General features: G+C 32.8%; 1 long non-coding RNA gene across 1 annotated transcript; it reads left to right on the top strand.

The window, feature by feature from the left end:
- The first annotated feature begins 6 nt into the window (after positions 1-6).
- Positions 7-5,746, top strand: LOC139824894 (uncharacterized). The gene is made up of 3 exons (XR_011735339.1): positions 7-1,851; positions 2,230-4,284; positions 5,226-5,746. It is a non-coding gene; the product is annotated as an uncharacterized lncRNA (long non-coding RNA).
- Positions 5,747-5,798: the final 52 nt, after the last annotated feature.

The following is a 5,798-nucleotide window of genomic DNA, read 5'->3' as shown; positions in this document are numbered from 1 at the left end:
TGTGGGTAACGGTTTTATTTACCTAAATAGGCATTATTTTACTAAGTATTTATAAAGATATAAAGAGAAACAAAAACGGGCACAGTAACAACTGTGCCGCAAACAACAACGTAGAACTACGTCAACCGTCACTATTTCATGTTAAAGTATTCAGCGAAGGAAAGTAGACGTAGGGCTACGTCAACTATCACTATTATTCAACGAAAGACAGTTTGCGGCACAGAGTAGCAAGAGCTAGCAAGAGAATTAAAATACCGGAGATATACCTAAAAGTACCGTAAGATGTTCAATCATAGGATTAACTAATGAAAAATGACTCTCAACTCTAAATTGTGTTCCTAAGTATGATTACACAAGAAATAAAAATGGGAAATTTTTCATGGAAATTCTGACAATTTTACTGCCGTAATACGAAAATTATAGTTTTTGAACATAATAGTTTTTGAACACATTTTGAATATTAAAAATAGTGGTATTTAAAAATTGTTACGATTATTTTGTTTTCCAAAAATGAAGCAATCTGGTGAGAAGTAAAATTCAATTTGATATTATCAGCAGGTAAAATAAAAATAAAGCAAAAAAACATATGTACGTATGGAAAACGTATCTACACGTATAATTGATAACAGTTTAAAGCTGACTCACGTATGTCTTGTTCAAACACATCTGATCTGTCGCTTATACGAAATATCGCACTGATTTCGACGAATTCCCAGCTGAGTCATGCTGGAAAACATCTTAAAAATGTGTGTAGTTGTGTACACTACCGTACCCAGTGTTCCTCGGTTCTCGACATTGTCCCATCAGCATTTTTCATGGAATCTTCAATTTTCGGCGATCGCATACTTCGTTGGTTGTTTCGTTTGATTTCGATTCCTCGTTGATTACTTTACGAGCACAATTACGACACGTTAATTAACGCAATTAACGAATACTGAATTGTTCGAATCGATCAAAATCACGCGCGTCAAAATCACATTGTCGACAGAAATATACATGACACGCGCTCGCGTTACTTTAACGTCTAATTTGGCGAAATGCTTAAATCGATCGACAAGGAAAATAATGTACATGGACGTGACATCGCGGGAATGCTGCCCGAGATACTCTGAAAATTAAAAAAATATTTAGTTAGCGCGATAAAAAAAAGATTAATAAAAAAACAATAATAATATCAGTCCAGTAAAAGAAAATATGAGTAAAGAAGAAAATATGAGCTTCGAGCTGAAGCATCGGTAGACGACAAAGAAGTTACCGGCGTTACAGTGTTTTCTTGGGGTAACACCACTGTAGAATTTTCAAAAAATCGATTTTTTTATTGGCTTAAAAGATGCTTTGAACCTTCTAGAATAAGAGGAAATAGTTTTATACCTGTACCAAATTTTTTTCTTTGAAATTCCGAGCTCTTTCCCAAGCGCGTCGGACTGCTCCGAAACGACTACCTGCGGCACGTAGATACCTGCTGGAAGGGTACAGCCTAATGTAATGACTTTTTTTTTATTTCTAACTTTACGAAAGTTTCAATGCAACTGTTTGGAACTTGGCTTCTAAGTCCTACTCAAGTGGCAAAAAAGTATTGCAAGCAGCGACTGATATTGCTATGTGTAATTTTAACGACGGTTTGATTAACATTCTGCGAATTATGAAAGTTTTGGAGATGGATATTGGCCTCCAAGCATACAATTTTTGCCTTGAAGCCGATGCTATGCGGATCAAGCACGTCGAGCAGTCATTTGACAGATGCGGCAAAACAGGCACGCACCAGCATAAAATCGACGAGGAAAGAAAATGAGGAGGAATATTTAAGCAGGGAAGGGCAGCTTTTTATGGTTCAGGGATAGCAGATTAATGGTAAAAATTTTTAAACAGTCAAATTTTTCATTTTTTCCCGTCCATAACACATCTCAAAACTTTAAAGGCGTTTTTCTCGAAACACGATTTTTTAAAACGGCACGCAGCATAAATCCAACAATTTTCATTCTATTTACTCCAAATTTTGACCATATCTTTAAAATAACATTCCGAAAAGAAATACGTACGGGATTTTCGATAAGTTGATTCTAACATTATTTATATTAGTAACAAATAATTGCCCCTTTTTTATTGAAAATTGAACTGTTTACTTCAAATGCTCGCCAATCACACAAAAATTAATATTTTCAAAATCCCCTACGTATTTTTCTAGCTATACTCATGTAGATTAAGAGAAAGTTTTTTGTTTTTTTCAAGATTCAAAGCGTCAGTTATACTGCGTGCCGCAGAGCGCGTCAAATTAAACATGCCTCGCGAGAATGGCTGCAGCCTCGCCATTTTGTACTATTATTGAATAAATATTTTATTTTGAACACTTAAAAAACATGATTAATTACATCCTTGAATATTATTATTCTCTTACTTTTCCTTCCATCCAAAAAAAATCGTAAAAAAACGCTTTATTTTAGACTTCTACAGTGTAACCTCTTATTAATGCAACTGTTTTAAAAGTGAAACGTGGTGAAGTAAATATTGTGTAGCTAAGGTCCACAATTATATACTCTCTTACTTATATTATTTACTATTTACTTTAAAAATACAAATAATTTTTCATACAAAACAGCTCACGTGTTAAACCAAAAGATATAAACATAAATACATTTGATGATTTAAACTACTGTTAGTTATATATTTAGATATAAGTGGAAATTTTTATATTTCTGGACTTTTCAATATTAACTGATTTAATTATATTTATTACTTCGTGCAGTGAAACATAATTAGTATTATCATACACACACAAAGTCCACCACATATATATCACAGAATGATTAATTTGCTATTGATTACGACGATGGCGGTGTGTCTGGGTCCTTATCTACTGATGTGGTAATCGTAAGTCATCGTCAAGTAAATGGTCCAACTTAATTCTAATTATAGTCATAATCTATGAAAATTTTCTAAGGAACACATGTTGCTATTATTCTCCGAAAAAAACATACGCGATTATATTTTATTAATATCAACGTTTCGTACGTTGCTGGCCTTAAGGTTCTATCCCAAACATTCGGTGAAACGACAAACTTTTCGGCAAGATCTCTTTCCAATTCAAACAAGAAGCTCCGTGCAAATTGACATCGTAAATTAAAAAGAGACAAAAAGACAATCGCGTCGAGATAAAATGTTCTACGTCGTACTCTTTTTTCGTTTTTCTTTCGAGAGGAAATGCTCACACAAATGTATACACATAAATCTCTTGTTCATTAACAATAATTATATAAAATTGTGGACTCAGTGATACCAATCTGTCGATATCAACATTATGTATTATGTCATATGTATTATAATTAATTGTTGTAATATCGAGAAAACTGGTAAAGGTACCTCACTATCATTAATATTATAAATTAACTTTTTGAAAATGTTACTTTTAAAAACTTGCGTACTGTACTAATTATCGAGATAATTATCGAGTGATTTTGAAACATGTGTAACAACGATAAAATTTTTTAGCAATACAGGTTTGCAAAAATTTGATATGATTACAAGCTAATGTCTCTACTCTAATAATCAGGAGAAAATATCACAATATACAGTAATACTAAAATGCAATTGATACAGTCTGCCACGATTTAGCATATTAGCATTTAAGCTAAATCTGTAATGTGAATGTACCATTGCTTATACATATAAGTCTACTGTTATACCGACGCAAACAATACATACTTTCAAAGATTAATTTCACCTCATTAATCATTAAGTTTTTTTAAATACATTGAGTTGCGCTAGTGAAATATTTACGTATAAGCAAAACGCAATTTTTAGAGTCGATTGAATTAATGAAAAGAGCTCTTAGGCTTTCAGAAAATTTGTATAAACTTTAAAGCTTTTAATCCTTGTGCCCACGATGCTAGATATCGTTCCGAAAATTAACCAATCGCATTGGTCAACTGCCGAATTGCTTAAATATGATTGGTCAATACTTTTTCTTTGTCCAAGACCTCGGAGCGACTTCTAATATCGTCAACACAAAGCTTTGGAACGTTTCGTTTAATTTCTGCCCTCCTGCTCACCTTCTTATAAGCACATGTGCGCACTTTTGTATATAAGGGAACGCTTAGCAATTCGACTGCTTGTTCTTTGTCTGTACGTGCCGGTTGTGGATTGACTCGCAGTTATAACAGTCCTAAAACAATTTTGACTTGTGTAGCTTCAGTCGCCGAGAAATTCAGGAAACATGTATCGTCTCTTTGTGACGATGACGGTAATCACGGTATTCAACTTCGCGTCAATCAACGCGGAGTTGCATAGGTGAGTACATGTTATATACAAACAATCCACATTTATATCGACACGATGAATTATAATACCGTATAGAGATCGAGCTTTCAAAATCGCCGCAGAATTCGTGATAAATAATTATCAAATCAATTTTAAAACTATAATTGTATTAAATCTGTAAGAAAAACGTATTTTGAAAGTCGGAATAAAGTGAGCAAACTAATTACAAGAGATGCTTTGAGAATTCCTTCGAAAATCTTATTTTAAGTGAGATTAGCGTCGTGTGATATCCTCTTTTCATGATGACATCAATCTCACTTAAAATACCTAACTACATTCTAATGCGTAATGCAGATAGCATTTATTTCTTAATGCCAAAATGTTGAGGCTTTAACCCGTTGAGTTCACACCTCCTAAAAATAACGTAGAGGTCACATGGGGTCCAATGGACCCCAGGCTTTTTTTTTTCTTTCTTAAAAGTATACTATTTTGAGAGTAAAACGCAGGAAAAAATTTTGATGAATATTGACTCCACAACAGTTGCCATTATCGTTCTTTTTGATGTATTGACTCAAACCTTGAATTGGAATTTAGTTTATGTGACTTCCTCTTTATAATCCAATAATTTTTAAAATTTTTTTATGTTAAAAAAACGCGAGAAAAAAAAATTTTGTTCGAGAAATTTTACTCTTTTCACAAAAATATTCACAAAATTTTTTGAGATAGAGCAAAAAAACTTCCTGCGTTTTACTCTCAAAATAGTATACTTTTAAGAAAAAAAAAGCCTGGGGTTTACTGGACCCCATGTGACTTTAACGTGTTAATAGTTTTTAAATAAAAAATGCTTGAAAATGATCAAATAAATTATTTGAAATTCGTATTTATGTTCTACGATACATGTACATACACTCGCGATTATACGATACACATATACACATATAATATAAAATTTTTTTTTATGTTGCTTCAAGAATTCCGTTATACAAGACATACACATCCGTTGAAAAATCTTCGACGGAGACTATGAGACACCGACGTTCGGGGTGGGGTCTAACTCTGATTTACAAAGATCTTCAATACTACGGTACTATCGAAATTGGAACTCCACCGCAGGAGTTTAAAATACTTTTCGACACTGGTTCCTCAGATCTCTGGGTACCATCCAAAGACTGCAATGTTAGCCAACCTGCTTGCGGTAAGTATATCATAACATCGCTACCTCCCCGACATTCTATTATTCCTATATGTACATTTGTATTTAAAAAGCTCAATGTTTCAAGTATTAAAATAATCTTAATAATTTTTTTCTCGTTTAATGATTGATATCAAGTAAAAAGATAAGATAAGAATAATGCTGTAGAATTGTATCTATTCCATTTACATTTCAAGTAAAGTTATAAAATTTTTAAACCAACCGTTTCAAAGATTCGAATCAGTGGTAAGGTAAATATTACGTAGCTAAGTTCCATACTTACATACTCTCTTATTTACATTATTTTGCACACTTACTTTAAAGATACAAATAATTTCTTATACATAACAGC

The sequence above is a fragment of the Temnothorax longispinosus genome, unplaced genomic scaffold (genome assembly GCF_030848805.1).
Source record: "Temnothorax longispinosus isolate EJ_2023e unplaced genomic scaffold, Tlon_JGU_v1 HiC_scaffold_649, whole genome shotgun sequence".
Classification (NCBI taxonomy): domain Eukaryota; kingdom Metazoa; phylum Arthropoda; class Insecta; order Hymenoptera; family Formicidae; genus Temnothorax; species Temnothorax longispinosus.
This window is presented reverse-complemented; position numbering and strand designations above follow the sequence as displayed.